Raw genomic sequence first — 17,210 nt, forward strand, 5'->3', positions numbered from 1 at the left:
TGAACATGTTGTCATATTCTCTGATATAATACACTGCCATAAATTTGAACCATAAAAATGTGGAGTTCCTGCGTTGAGTAATTAATCACACTCGAATGGGCGCATCAAAATGATCATTCATTTTTTATAGGTTTGTAGAGCTTTGGATGTTATGCTTTAAATATGAGAAGCTCCTTAAAAATGCGGGTTTCCAAAGTAATCATAAAAATGTGGAGTTCCTGTGTTGAGTCCTTTATCACACTTGAATGAGCGCATCAAAAGGTTCATTTATTTTTTTGATAGGTTTGTAGAGCTTTGTATGAATGTTTTAAAGATGCTACATGTATGTCAGATTTTTGGCCCCAAACATTAAACAATAATTTTTTTTTGAGTGAATGGTATTTCAAAGAGTATCACCTGCTCTAACGAAAAAAAGTTTAACTTTGACTTTTAATGGTCAAAACGTTTTCTTATAAAACACATAAGAATTGGTCACGGGATCCCGACTAAAAACTAATTTTGAGCACTTTATTTCACTGCTACTAATTGGCGGACTTTTTCGTGCAATGGCTCAAATGAAAGCTTGTAACTTTCTTGACACCCATCAAATACCTATTGAATTTTAAATCAAAACTTTGGGTCAAATCGGCCAAAAATCTGACATAGCATCTTTAATGATGAGGAACTCCTTATGAATGCGGGTTTGCTAAGATATCATGTGACCTTCGATCTGCTTCATGTATCAACCATGCCAGAAATAAGTTACTAAAGGCCTTTATGGTAATATGTCTTGCTCATGGAAGTGCCATTATGCCACGACACTGAGCCCTAGACCCCTTGAGTCTCGGGCACTAGATCAGCGACCGATTTCTTGAAATGCTAGGATAAATCCTAATTTGACTTGGGACGAGCAACTCTCGTCCTTCCTTTGGATGGGTTCAATGCGTCATAACGTCCATGTTAAAGGCACTACTTAACTCGTCCTAAGTCTTTAGAATAGTCCTTCTAAGTTAGAAAGAGTTTGGTGAAATAATAACAATGGGAGACTTTCTGGGACGATAGAGGGCAGCAGACTTACCGGGTAAATCCATTGTTCTCAGAATTATGCGCATGTTCAGAACTACGTAAACAATGGAAATTTACCCGGTATGTCTGCTGCCACCTAGTGTTGGAAAGTCTCCTATTGTGGCTTCTTATATAGCCCTCATAGAATATCCGTCACTCAGTGACGCTCCTGGCGCTGTAACATAAAGTATTTCCTGCAAGAATGGGACTGTTTTTAATTATGAGACCTTATCCTGATAGCACCATGTTATGTTTTTTCAAGGTGCTGTGGGGCAATTTGCTGCCATTCAGACCAGGACCACCGGGGCGAACCCCTTCTCCTTTCGATAAGTGCACTGGGTTCTTGAACGCGCTACGTAACACATGGAACCAATGGCTTAAACGTCCCATCTGTAGGACGAAGCAAATGGTGAAGTGTCTTGCTTTTAAGCACACAAGTGTCTGGCTGGGGATTCAAACCCACACTCTGCTGATCAGAAACACCTGAGTTTGAATTGGGTGTTCTTAACCGCTCGGTCAAGACACTTTCATAGGCAGCTGATCCACAAGACGACACTCCACATGGGGTAGTCTACCTGTACTGTTTTTATTTGAGCAAGTTATATTTGATTGTCATGTTTTTTAATGTTTGTAGCGGAATAGGAAATGCAATTTATCATCTATTTATACAAGACATTTTTACTGGTACTTTCAAGGAGCCTGTAAATTTTACTGCTACTTCCATGGACTTGTTGCGCAGTCATTAAATGTCTGTCGTGTTGATAATAGTTGGCCTTCTTTCACACAATAGACCACTTGAACTGACGTCACTCGCGCATAACTTACTCTGAGCCCAACGTCTGCCAATTTCGGAGTTTATAACATGCAGGTCAGGATGTGATGTGCGTCTAAGTGCGTGCTTTGCCTAAAAAGAAAAATACAGGATAACAAAACATGTTTGACCATATATAAAATGTGGGCAGTTGAGTTAGCTGAGTGGGCTGTTCCCTGCCTTTCACCTCTGTGGACCCAGGTTCGATTCCTGGATTGGATCCTTGCTTGTGGATTGGGTTTTCAGTCCCTACCTGACTAAGTTGGTTTTCCCTGTTAGGGGTTTTCCATAGAGTTATATATAAGAACTAGAAGGCGCACTGGCCTATATACGCGCCCCGGCATGCACGCAGGCAGCCATTTTCTAAGTTTAACAAACAGGCATTGCTTAGCGTGTGTTTGTGCGGCAATTTTGTAAGTTGACAAAACAGCATCGCGTCGGCATTCAATAAACACAAACTCCAACGTGTACTTCGTATTCGACGCGCGTGCAGAATGGCGCGCATGTTTCCTCACGGTCCCGTCGCGTTTGTGCAAGAAGCATCACCAGTGCACCCTCTAGTTCTTATATATAACTCTATGGGGTTTTCCTACCACATCCTAAACATTTCTTCATTGTCATCTAAAAAAAAAGAGAGATTTGGTTCGAACCAGGGTCCTGGAGGTGGAATGCGAGAAAAGATACCCTTACGCCAACCTCACCACCTTGTTAATAATTTGGTTTAAAACAAAAATATAAAAAAATATTGCCTTTTCTTTCTTTCCAGAATGTTCAGAAACTTTCACCAATGCCCCCGGCACGTTGAACCGACTGATAAATGCCACTAGTCTTTGGTCGACCTGCAAGTTTCACTTCCGCGCCCCGACAGATTCCTCCGTGCTCCTTAGTTTAACTTCCCTGCGGGGCTTCTCGTCCGTAGGATCAGGGGGGCGTTGCCTCCCCAGACTTATCTTCAAGAACGTTGGCCCGTCAGGGACGACCCATCTCCGGACTATTGGCGATAGCCAGGAGAATATTTTGCCCGTTGTTGTGCAATCTTTGGATAACGAACTAAAAGTGGTTTTCAGGGGACATACGTGCAGTCAACAGATGAGTGGCTTTGACGCAACTTTTATTTTCCACACTAAAACCGGTAAGTTTAGTTTTTGTTCACAACAGGAAATATCATTGGAAAAGGTTCTTTTCCAATTTGATATGTTGCATTCGTCAGTTTTCAACGCACATTTGTTGGTAAAGTAAGTAAACTGTATGTACTTTAAATGGACATGGGTCAGGAATATCAGCTGATATTTCAAGAAAGCAATGGGGGACAAAATTGAGGACACCACTCGACAAAGCAAGTAAAGCAAAATATATGGTTCATGTAGATTCTCAATAAGACTTTTTTACTAGCCTCCTCTTTTTTCAAAAAGAGTGAACTGGTTGTCAAAGGGAGAAAGAAACTGTCCACATTTACCCAAATCTGTAGCTTTTGTATTTCTGTCGCTGCACAGATTGATTATTTGACAAAAGAGTTGTCATTGTGACGCCTTCAAACTTCTCAGAATTTTCTCATTAGACTTCCCTGAATCCTCTGACTGTTTACAGCATGGTTTTCTTTACTTGAACTGTTGCAGTTTGCGCGTACACCAAACGTTGTGCTTGCATAATACCTCAGTGAGTCTAACAGTGGTGTGGTGCACATTACGTTAAGTGCACTTGTAACTGTCCATCAAGTAGGGAACAATACCTCTATGCTCTAGATACTGCATTGCGTGGACGTGTTGCACTGTATTTAGAGATACTATTAAAAAATAGATTTTTGTGAGTGAATGGTATTTCAAGGAGTATCACCCGCTCTAACGAAAAAAAAGTTTAGCTTTAACTTTTAATGGTCAGGAACCATGACAAAAATTTAAAACGTTTCTTATAAAACACATAAAATTTGTCACGTGGTATTTTGTCGGGATCTGGACAAAAACAAATTTTGAGCACTTTATTTCACTGCTACTAATAATTGGCAGACTTTTTTGAGCAGTGGCTCAATTGAAAGCTTGTAACTTTCTCGACCATCATCAAAATACCTATTGAATTTTAAATCAAAATGTTTGGGTCAAATCGGCCAAAAATCTGACATAGCATCTTTAAGCAAGTACATGTAGTAATTTCTCCAGTTTGTGTCTTTCCTCTTTTAAAAAAATGTTGGTAAAAAGGTAAATTTGGGGCAATTGTGCTCAGTTTCCAGGCTGGGGGGGGGGGGTCTAAAGCCACCACTGCCTGCCTAAAACCTTCAGCTGAGCCCGAACACTATTGGAACAAATTGCCTACATTGTAGGTACGATGAATGTTCATTTTTGGTTTAATTGTATTTTTATATATTTTTTTAAAATAAAATCTGGAAAGAATTTAGGATTTTTGAGACAGTCATTTTTGATATTTACATTTTGACCATTTAAAAAATTTACACTTAGCAGTCACATGTAGTTATAAAGACGATGCTACATGGCTATAAAAACAGAATCATACTGTTTGTCATGCAATAGCATTTATGATCTTTGGTTTGTTTCTGGACACACTAACAAGATAACAAATAGCAAAACGCATCACACAAAAACGAACCAGTCTATATTTCCTCCCAGCCTCGGTTTGGCTACACTGATTCAAAATAGACTGATGGGTATAGCTGCAACGTGTTCCTTTAAAATAATATATTGGGTAGAAGGTGAAAGTACACGTCGGTGTGGAGGCAGGTCTCTGGCGATATTCACAAGCCTCAAAGTGTGACGTCAGATGTGCAGGCTGGGTAGAAACCGGCATTCTTTTTACAAATCCCTGCCATTGGAAACTGGACACATTTCACCACTAGAGGGATTTGACTTACCTGGCCACAGCCATTATTAATGCATTTGTAGTCGGCATCATATAGTTAATACCCAGGTCTAGCCGTCCTATTCAGTTTCCTCATCTGAAGGTCATGGCTAGTCAGACCCCTTGTTGGTTTAACAAGATGTGCATTCATCATCACTCTATAGCATCCGGGGAACATGACACAGACTGACAACAAGGGGGTATTCATGATGGGGTTAGCCCAGGTCATGTGCTGTAGTCCTACACTTTTTAAAAGCACTGGGGTGGATTTCACAAAGGTAGTCCTAACTTAGGACTAGTCCTAGGCAATGCTAAGAGTCTCTTAATTAATAATAATTGTGGCTTCTCATATAGCACACATGGTGACGCTCCTGGTGCTGAACATACAGTATTTCTTGCCAAATGTGGGACTATGTTTGAATTATGAGACATAATTCTGATAGCAGTATGTAATGCGTTACAAGGTGCCGAGGCGCAATATCCTGCCAATCCGACCAGGAACACCGGGGCGAACCCCTTCTCTTTTCGATAAGTGCACTGGGTTCTTTTACATGCGTTACACTACACATTGGACCAACAGCTTTACGTCCCATCCGGACAAAGCAATGGTTAAGCGTCTTGCTTAAGGACACAAGTGTCACGGCTGGGGATTCAAACCCACACTCTGCTGATCAGAAACACCAGAGTTTGAATTCGGTGCTCTTAACCGCTCAGCCACGACACTTACAAGTTCCACTCTTCCACACTTCCACTCTTTACCAAGTAATGTTTTATGCTAAAAATTATTTTGAGTAATTTCCGATAGCGTCCACTGCCTTTGAATTAATTCTCTTTCAATGAGCTGCACTTTTTTAATTTCCAGCTAGTTCACATCAAAATGTAAATTCTGAAAGGCATTGATAGGATTGTTGTCCATTAATTAATTTATTTATTTTTTAATCCTTACCATTGGCGACTTTTGTTAACTGCACTAATGCCCCCCCCCCCCCTCACCTTGACATATTATTGTTTATTGTGTCATAGTAGCATCCCTTTCTTATTTTACCATGATTGAAATCTCCATTCTCTTGCCAACCATTGCATTCTTAGGTGGCTGGAGTGGCTTTTTTTTTTTTTTTTTTTTTTTTTTTTTTTTTTTGGGGGGGGGGGAGCAGAAAAGTGGTCAATGGTAAAGAGGGGGGGGGGGAGCGGAGAAATATTTTGTTAAAAACTGTGTTCAATGATTAAAAAAACAAAAAGTGCAAACCAACTTTTAATCATGCCAGCACTACACTTTCAGAACTTTAATAACCAATTTTAAAAAAACAAAACAAATTTGAAAAATTAATTGCTTGGTACTGTATGAATGTAACAGATGTTCACAATAAGATGCAATCAATTGAACTTTACAGGGTAACCCATAAGCCAATCATGTTTGACATTTGGTTAGTAGCTTTTGCCCTGCCTTTAAAGGGGGCAGATTTCATATATAATCATTACGTGACATTGTGATCATCATGTACTGGCCCCCATCTCATCCCACCCAACTCCTGTACCTGGACCCCCGCCCCTCACTTACGATACTACTCAGGAAACATGACAAATAAAGACCCCGTAATGTTCTCTCGTGACTGTTCACAGTAATCTGTTACGCAGCCCTTAAAAGTACACCTGAACCCTACCCTCGACGGAGGATGGCCTCTGCTCGGGAGCACCTCTGCTCAGGAGCATCTGTTCCGTCAAAAGGGAAGAGTGGGGGGGGGGTATCATCTTCCCAGGCCTGCGCACATCGCAATCTGACTCATTAAAACCACTGGTGAACATTGCAGCAGCATTGTGTGGCAAAATGATGATCGTTTTTGGAGAGCTATCCAAGAAATGGATTTCTTTTTAGACGAGAGATTTTCATTAAGAGTCATCAATCAGTAACTTTATATATTTTTAATGGTTTTGGTAAACTGCTATGGCCATTATATGGAGCTTATTTGGGGTAACAGGCACTTTCAATGCCATAATTGTCAAAGTATCGTAAGTTATTAAACATTATAGATTGCATCAAGGGTTTACTGGAATGCAAACGTTAATTAGTTCAACGTGAACATTGCACCGGAACACACTCAGAGGATTAAAAACAAAGGGACTGTTCAGTGTTACCTTTTATTGTTCTGTCCAATTTTCACAAATTTTTGGTCTTCTTTTTTAATTTTTATTTATTTATGTTTGACAGATGATGTACATTCGTGTATATTGACAATTTTACCAGACTTGTAATTACTGTGATGCAAACAGCTTTGAACAGCTACTTGAGCGAAAAATGTTAACGAGAAAGCTGTTTATAACGTGTTTGGTTTCAAATATTATCAAATTATGCTCCAACCTGAAGTAAGGTTTTGAAAGATTAGCTAGCTACAGTTCGCCATTGGTGGTTTGGTCAAAATGACTATATTTGACCTCATTTGTGGGATGTTGCTTTGTAATTGAGTGAAACATAGTTCTTTAGTTTCATTAGAAGCCAGAAAGAACCTCTCATTCATTGTGTGTATATGTTTTGTTTTCATAATGTTTCATGTGTAAACCGCTGTGATGTTTTGTGGATCTGGTTTTACACATCTTTTGATGACAGTTTTTATACTTTTGGTTTAACGTTGACAGACCCTGTCCAACTTAAAATCATTGTGCATGTCTGAAGATTTAAAACAAGTAAATTAATAAAAACAAAATAGCGCTATACAAGCCCTGTATATTATTATTATTATTTCACATGGAGATTCGCAGTCAAATCCTACGTACTGTACATGGATTTATAAGTAAAAAATACAACAAGCACTACATGCGAAATTGCAATGTAGATTAAATGCACTATGCATGCAGACAACCGAAAGTACTGGTGACAAACATAACCTTCTTTTTCTACCTCCATGATTGTACCAATCAAAAACATATGGAAAGCTTAAAGGCTGGGGACACTATTGGTAATTACTCAAAACAATTATTAGCATAAAACCTTTCTTGGAAACGAGTAATGGGGAGGGGTTGATAGTATAAAACGTTGTGAGAAACGGCTCCCTCTGAAGTGGAGTAGTTTTCGAGAAAGAAGTAATTTTCCACTAATTTGATCTTGAGACCTCAGATTAAGAACTTGAGGTCACGAAATCAAGCATCTGAAAGCACACAACTTTGGGTGAAAAGGGTGTTTTTTTGTTTCATTCATATCTTGCCACTTTGACGACAAATTGAGCTCAAATGTTCACAGGTTTGTTATTTTATGCATATGTTGAGATACACCAAGTGAAAAGACTGGTCTTTGACAATTACCATTAGGGTCCAGTGTCTTTGAATGCACTGTACGTTTATACAATGAAATTATTGTATCAAATAAAATCATTGGGTCTTTTCCTGCAAGGAGTAGCCTGATACATGATAATGACGACAGTGAATAGCGCCCCCATTTTCCCTTCTCAAACATACAAAAAACAATATGTTTTCATTCAAGCATTAATTTCTGTTTTATTCACCAAATAAAGAAGCCAAGGATTGGAAACTGTTTGGTTTTTAAATGCTTTCTTAACTCTACACACGATTAATGAGATTGACAATTAAAAAAATGTGGGAAATGTAAAACTCCCATTATCAAAACAAAAAAAATAATTGAATGGTATTAAAGGCATGGGTACTTTTGGTAGGTGCTCCAAAAATTAGCATAAATACTGATGGTATAAAGAGCTGTTGATCATACAGCAAAGTTAGAAATGACCCTATTGAAGTTTGGTTATTCTAGAGAAAAAAGTTTTTTTTTTTCCACCCCAAAAATTGAAATTGAGTAAATCTTCAAGGATGAGACCTTTCTTGGGCATCTGACCAAAACTTTTTAACAAAAGTTTTTTTTTTTTTTATCATTATTTTTCTTGCAAGTGTGCTGAGCAATTGAGCCAAGTATTCACAGGTTTTGTTTCATAATAATGGAATCTATGTGTGGTGAAGAGGTTTTCAACTAGTGGGTTAAACCCAACAAGGCCTGGTTCTTGATCATTTTACCGAGACGAAGTCGTATGCGTTATTTATATTGATTTCGAGACCTCAAAATCTAAATCTGAGGTCTCAAAATCGAATCCATGGAAAATAACTTCTTTCTTCGAAAACTTGGTCACTTCAGAAAGAGCCGTTTCTCACAATGTTTTATACTATCAACCTTTCCCCAATTACTCATAATCCAGAAAGGTTTTATGATAATAATTATTTTGAATGAATGAATGAATGAATGAATGCATGAATGAATGAATGAATGAATGAATGAATAAATAAATAAATAAATGAATGAGTATTTACCAATAGTGTCCACTGCCTTTAACACCCAACTGTAATGCCTCTGTAATTACAGGGAACATGGTATCTTGCGTCTGGTTTACAATTTGGTTTGGCCTCGGACTTGTTTCAGAAAATCTATTTTTATAACCAGTCTGAAACTGCTGTAAAACCTATACTCATTATAATCAATGAAATGTTGTTTTTTTTCCAATGGCTGCATGTCATGCCTTTGGGGGAAAAAAATTCAGTGCCATTTGTAGAAAGTGTGGGCGGGCTGTTGTTGATGATACATCACTCATGCGCATTCATGAACATTGTGTATGCCTACATGGGACCTGCACAATACAATGTGATCGTTATGTTGGTGATATTCATTGCATTGCTCATGTGCATTCATGAATACCAGACCATTGTACAGTGTGTAGTAGGCCTACAGTGTACTTGTACATATCAATTGTACGTACATGTACGTACATGTAGGTACATGTTGGTACATGTGCGTATAGTGGTACAGTACATGTATATGCAAGGCCCGGGGAAACATGCTGTGCAGATGGTAACTAACCCTCCTTGAACTATTGAGGGCTCTGCTGAAAATTGTGAAAATTTAATGCATCTTAGCCATTTATATGTGTTTCTGGTCAAACTGTGGATCAGCAATGGATTTGGCTCCCGATATCCCTTGGCAGTTTTTTTTTTTTTTTATAGATCCCTTGCCTTTTTGTTTGAATTCAATGTGGATTTTTTTTTTTTTTTTTTTAAGTAAATATAGACCTTTGGCATCCAGTGCGTAAAACTGTCTGGCAATGTGGGTTGTGCAATAAGCTCAAATTGTTATTGATGTTTGCAAAGTATGCTCAACCTTCTTCTTTGTGGTCGTTTTTTTTTTCCCCTTTTTTTTTTCTGCCCTGAACAGTAAAAGTGTTGTAAAAAATTGGTGTCAACAAACATGTCATTCTTAGTCTGAAAGCTTACTGATTAGGAAGTTTCACTAGAGCAATTTCTTCTGTAATTTATTTCACTCTGAAATATTTGAGAAAATTAGTAAAATCTCCTAACCAAATTTAGTTGATAGCTGAAATTGTGCAAGGTTTTGTCACAATTTTTGTCTTTCTCCAGAAGACGATCAGGGCATACTGAATGAAACGTCGAGTTGAAACCAACGTCTATATCAATTCTTTCTCCTTCATTCACATTTTTTTTTCTTTTTTTTCTCTAAGATGATTTTAAAGACAGTGGACACTATTGGTAATTGTCAAAGACCAGTCTTCTCGCTTTGTGTATTTCAACATACATAAAATAACCAACCTGTGAAAAATTGAGCTCGATTGGTTGTCGGAGTTTTGAAAATTTGAGCTCAAGTTGCGAGAAAATAATAAAAGAAAAAAACACCCTTGTCACGTGAAGTTGTGTGCTTTCAGATGCTTGATTTCGAGACCTCAAATTCTAAACTTGAGGTCTCGAAATCAAATTGGGGGAAAATTACTTCTTTCTCAAAAACTACGTCACTTCAGAGGGAGCCGTTTCTCACAATGTTTTATACTATCAACCTCTCCCCATTACTCGTTACCAAGCGAGGTTTTATGCTGATTATTATTTTGAGTAATTACCAATAGTGACGGCCTTTCCTCCTATGACATTAAGAATGTGGTAGAGATTAGGAGATTAGTACAAGGAGGCAACCGACTACCCCTCCCAGAGTTCAACGTGCCCAGCAACAAACGGCTCACTCTGTGTTTTAGCACACTATATTTTCATTGTTAAAATCAAAGGTCGTTGTCTGAAGGAAACTTGAAGGAGCTTTCTGTATTTTACCATTCAACCTTGTATGTCTAGACAAGTAGAAGGCTGGGTTACGCGATGTTAAATGCATTATGCCTAGGTTAAAAGTCTTATGGTTGCCAGCCTCATCTTTGTAAACATCCCCCGCTGAGTACAAATCCCTGAATGTTTTCTACTTGGAGCTAAGTAATTCCGGTCCAGGTAAAAGGTAATATTTTGTGTGTGTGTTCATTGCATCATTATAGACCAATTATTGCATTTTTTGTTTAGCTGTCCTTGCTCACAACATAACCAATGCAATTTTATTAATAACTTCGGAATAAGACCCGAAAAACAAAGTTAAAGACGAGGTCATTAAGTTGGTTAATTATAATTGTGTATCCAATGGTTAAAGTGTGGTTTTGTATTGTTAGAGTTTGTCATAGAGTTGGATCCCAAGCATGATGTGCACGCAAGGCACGCCTACTATTTCCACCTTTTGGAGAGTCAAAAACTGACTAGAGTGGGACTTGAACCCACATCTAAAACTGAAAAAAAAATTCTCCCTCCTTTAAATTTTTTTTGTTACCCTTGCACTGATGTGTATCTAAAAATCACTTTTTACTTGGTACTTTCCTGAGTTCTGTAAAAAAAAAAAAGGAAGATCCACAGGCAAATCACTGGGGCGGGATTTCAACCCACAGCGTCTATTGCTAGAGCTTACCACTAGATTACTGAGCTCGTCCGATGGCTAGAGGCAGTTTGAATCCTTAAAGAGTGGAGACCGCAATGATTTAATATGGGGACATGTTAACTTTTGCATCTAGGATAAAGAATACAATTTGGTTTTTACTTTTACATTGGCAATTTTTTCGAGGTCTCCTTTCAAACTTATCTGGTTATCTTTGATGTGTAAGAAAATAAATAAATAAACAAACACTGAGACCCTTGTTTCAAAATGTATTTTATGGGGAATGGGCTTAACTTTAAAAGTGGTTATGACATGTGTTTTTTGGTATGTACAAAATATTTAGTTGATTGCTTGGTGCCCTCATTCTCTCGCACTGTCTCTAAAACAGACACAGACTCCCAGGACTCTTGCAATTTGTTTGCTCTCTGTTACCTGCCCTAAAATATCTGAACACTTTGGAGAACTCCTAGTGTCATGGTCAGTTTTGTGTTTTTTATTTCTTGTAATTTATTTGTGACCAAATTGTACATCTCAAAAGTTGTATAAAAAAAAAATTAACAGCGAAAAAAAAAAAAAGAAAAAAAAAAAAGGAGGACACACATACCTGTATGTCTGATATTGCGTAACCCGAAACAAGCTATAAACACCTCTTTGAGAACTGGCTAATTATTGTACATGTATGGGTGGCGCTGTTTGGGTTTCCTTGTAGCGGATGGTGACCGAGTTGTATAGGTACGTCAATATCTGTCTAACCGCACTATCGGAAGTGCCTGGAGAGCCGTGAAACCTCAGCCATTTGTCTTTGTGTGGTTTGCCTCTCATTGGAGTGGTACAAATTCCCATTGGAATGGTACAAATTCCTGGTTACAAAGAATGAGTGGGGGAGGGTGGGGGGGATGTGTGCCTCTTGACTAAGCCAGGGCCCGCTTGATGGTTCCAATGAATTCCCTAGACACTCCTTAGTGGTTTTAAATTCTTTAGGGGCTTACAATTGTGACTTATTCAACATGGTCAAGGTACAATATTGATTTGGGCGATCTTTGAAAATATGACTTGAAGGCAGTGGACACTATTGGTAATTACTCAAAATAATTATGAGCATAAAACCTTACTTGCTAAAGAGTAATGGGGAGAGGTTGATAGTATAAAACGTTGTGAGAAACGGCTCCCTCTGAAGTGACGTAGTTTTCGAGAAAGAAGTAATTTTCCAAGATTTTGATTTCGAAACAAGGGTGTTTTTTTCTTTCATAGTTATCTCGCAACTCCGACGACCAACCGAGCTCAAATTTTCACAGGTTTTTTATTTTATGCGTACGCTAAGATACGCCAAGTGAGAGGACTTGTCTTTGACAATTACCAAAAGTGTCCAGTGTCTTTATTTTTTTCGGCATTAAGTTGGCACTTCTCCATCTATGTACGTCCAATTAACCATTTCCAGAATTTCAAATTGCTTTACCTGAATGTACCTACTTACTAACTTAGTGTAGCTACATAAAACTGGGTGTCTAGTGGCCTCCTTGGAAAACCGTCACCATTCAGGTATATTTCTAGCTAAGTGCTCTGCCTCATCAAGTGGAATGTTGGCATCATCCCGAATTTGCACCTTCCAGTGCAATGGTGGGCGTCCTCGTTGGCGTGGAGTGTTGAAGTCTTAGTAGTAGACCTGGTTGGGTACCCTGTAGGCTGGCATTCTGATTGTACCATTGTTTTCAAAAGTAAAATACATGTACAACTAAAAAATTAATTGCAATCTCATAAATATTTACCATTGTAATATTAGGTCTATAAGTTGTAATTAGAATTTCTCCAATCCAACTCCCCCCCCCCCCAACCTGTCCCTGCCTGAATGCTAAAAATAAATATGAAAAAAACTTTCATACAATTCCTAATCACAATCAAATATTTCAGATAATTAACAACGGCATTAAATAGAAATTCCATTTGGTATGCACGCCCAATCCCCCAGACACTAATCTTCTGGTCAGCCAGTCTGGTATGCTATAATCGATAGGATGAGAACAGCATCTTAAAGGCACCGGCCACTATTGGTAATTACTCAAAATAATTATTAGCATAAAACCTTACTTGGTAACGTGAAATTGGGAGAGGTTGATGGTATAAAAGGATGTGAGAATCGGCTCCCTCTGAAGTAACGTAGTTTTCAAAAAAGAAGAAATTTTCCACAGATTTTATTTTGAAATAAAGCATCTGAAGGCACACAACTTTGTGTGACAAGGGTGTTTTTTCTGCATTATTATCTCGCAACTTTGACGACCAACTCGGCTCATATATGTACAGGTTTGTTATTTTATGCATTTGCATGTTGAGAAACACCAAGCATGCATGCACCAAGTGAGACGAGTTGTCTTTGACAACTACCAATAGTGTCCAGTGCCTTTAAAACACTCATTACGACATCCCGCTAATCGGCTAGAGTTTCCTGCTCTCCCGGTGTGGCAGTGACCCCCACTATCCTCAAACCCAGTCTGGACCACCAGATTATGATGAGCATTTTCCTGGAATACTGTCTGGTTTGTGGTTTGTGTTAGTTTTGTGGGTCAAGTCAAGCGGCTGGCTATTATGTTGAAATCCTAAACAGTGTGGGTACAACTCAACTGTCAGATTAGGCTCATTTCTCCATGGGCTAATGGCGTGATGACACAAGTTAAGGTGTGGGATATAACATTGCAGTATCGTTTTTATTCAGTTTGATTTTTTGTACTCCTATTAAAAAGTGTATTAATAAATAGGATTTGAGGCATTGCATGGTGAGGTATCAATATATATTTGGTTCTACTTGCCAGGTAGAGTTTGTTTTCCTGACAGACTCCTGACGATGACTAGAGCAAGCTAGTCGAAACATTGCGACCAAGTTAAGAACTGACTCCGTGGTACTACAGTTAATGACGATCCTATAAGCTAAAGTAGTAGTCCCAGCCTATTTTCTATGCCATATGCCCGGGTAATAGTTAAAAAAAAGCAGCTTTTAAGAACTGAAAAGTCTCCCGAACCCTGATTGATAAAATGATAGCAATTGAAACTGATTCTTCAGAGACCTTTTCTCAGGAAAAAAAAAGGCTCTGAACGTTAGAGTAGTATTGATGTCAACTGTATGCCGACATCATCAGCACATTACACTGCCTCTCACAGTTCGGCCTACATTCATACTGACAAATCTATAGAAGTTTGAGACCGATTGTCCATCTGGGTCACGAGAGAATAGTGAAAAACCGATTACAAATTTTGCATTGTATCAATGCCAAAACAAAAATGAATACCTGCTCTCTAAACGCGAAATCAGATTATTTATTTCTCATTAAATATGAAATTTCAAACGGAAGCATTTCATGGGATGTTTTCTACTATCACCATCATTAGACCATGTAAGGTTTATTTTAATCTGTGATCAGGGTGCTAAATTAACGGTTGCCCGGTTGCCCGGGGCAACCAAAAAATCATCCGGCAACCTGTGATTGTGTCGCCGTTGCCCGACGGGCAACCTTATGAAAAACAACAATTTAGGCCTAACCTGCTTATATTGTGCCAGCTCCAAAGATCGTTTGAATTTTCCACACACAAAAAATATTTATGATGTTCAACCATTTTTGTATATTCCACGACGTCAACCGGACCGCGAGCCATGTGAGAACTTTCCAGCATCATCATTCACGTATTAAATAATATGCGATGGCACAGCGGGGTTAAAATTGCAGTGCTGTGTGGGGGTAATAGCGGGACAGTAATGCACGTGCGTAGGGTACACGTACAGCATTTACAATTGGAATTCACGTTCTTGTTCTGTCCCAACTATAGAATCACCCTAACTGCAGATATATGGGCCTTTACTTACCATCTTTGCTGTGTAGCAAAACACATAGTTGGGTCATTTCTATAGTTGGGACTGAACGTTTGCACCGCTGATCCTGGTCGCACACGCGCTTTCCAGCAACCGCTGGTGCCGCGCAGTTGTCATGCTGCACAGTGTGCCGCGCGCGGGACCAGCTTGCAAATGATAAACACGATTAAATGGAGGCTGCGGGCACACGCGCTTTCTAGAAATTGCGCTTTTCCGGGGATCACTGGTGCCACACGTGTTATGCTGCACGCGCACATAACAAGCGTGTGGGAACAGCTAGCGAGCATGTGTGAGCGCAGATCCACTCGCTACTTTAATTTGCGTGGTTGACACTGACAGTTCTAATATTTACGAAAGTTGCATGACACAAAGAATAACAATGAGCCTCCTAAAGTTTGGTTTCACGTTGGGTAAAAACCCAAAACATGTAAGAAGTGATACCGACGCTGGTTTTGTCAAGAGTTAGAGTAAGACTTACCTTATCTCTTTTTTTTCGGGCAACCTTTTTTTCTTGTGGGCAACCTATTTTCAGTTGCTGGTTGCCCTGGGGGCAACCAGCAAATTTTCTTAATTTCGTACCCTGGTGATCTTCACGATTTTTGTTTCTTACCAATTCTGTCGCGTTCCTTTAAAGTAGTGTATTGAACTGGAAATAATCATTTTGATAGGCAGTTCTTTGATAGTGCTTTTCACACTAAAGGGGGTCCTGAAGTGTTTTTAACATGTTTTTATGGATGTGTGGAGCTGCTTTCGGGATTATGTGACCCATTCACCCATTTTACAGGTAGCACCTTGTGGTGCTTTAGAAGGTGCTTTGGTGCAAACAAAATGCTGCCACTCATGCCAGAACAGATCAGGGCAATCTTTTTCTTAAAGGCAGTGGACACTATTGGTAATTACACCAGAGTTTGAATTCGGTGCTCTTGACCGCTCGGCCACGGCACTACATGTACCTTTCTTGGTAACGAGTGATAGAGAGAGGTTGATAGCATAAAACATTGTGAGAAACAGCTCCCTCTGAAGTGACATAGTTTTCGAGAAAGAAGGAATTTTCCACAAACTTGATTTCGAGACCTCAGATTTAGAATTTTAAGTCTCGAAATCAAGCATCTGAAGCACACAATTTCGTGTGACTTTGTCTTTTCGTTCATTATTATCTCGCAACATCGGCGACCGATTGAGCTCAAATTTTCACAGGTTTATTATTTTGTGCATATGTTGAGATACACCATATGAGGAGACTGGTCTACGACAATTACCAATAGTGTCCATTGTCTTTAAAGAGGTTGGGTACTTTTTATATAACACAAATATCACAAACATCGCCAGGTTTTATACATTTTAAAACTTATCAGATTTTAAAGATAAGGATGCATGCATCTTTATGAATTAGGGTGTACTGTTCTCGACTGCGCATGCGACAAAGTCTTATTTTACAATAAATTTTGACTTCATTATTGTGGATCATCTTGCAACGAAATGACGTCAGAAAATAGACACGGCATTCTTCAACGCGTGCCTCAAATGAGCTGTAGTTTACCAGTGTAAAATGCGGCGCAAAAATGCGCACAAGGGACTATTGTTACTGCCCGGGAAGTTCAACCTCATTTTGTGGTCCTTTCTCTATGGCTAGACCAAGACACCAAGTTGTTATTTGATGGAAAATTAATTGGTCTCTTTTGTGTATCTTTGAACTTTTTTTATTTTAGCAGCGCATCAATAGAACTCTGATCCATAAGTGCTATATTTAAATTCTATTTTAGTATTATTATTGTAAATAATGTCTGACAGAGTTATCTATATCAGTATAATTATATCAGTTACAATTATTTACTGTTGAGTGTTTTCCTTTTGAAAAAAATTAAATAAAAAAAACCCTGAAAAAACATTTCCTGCACGTTTTCTAAAATTGTTTT

The sequence above is a fragment of the Asterias rubens genome, chromosome 4 (genome assembly GCF_902459465.1).
Source record: "Asterias rubens chromosome 4, eAstRub1.3, whole genome shotgun sequence".
Taxonomy (NCBI): domain Eukaryota; kingdom Metazoa; phylum Echinodermata; class Asteroidea; order Forcipulatida; family Asteriidae; genus Asterias; species Asterias rubens.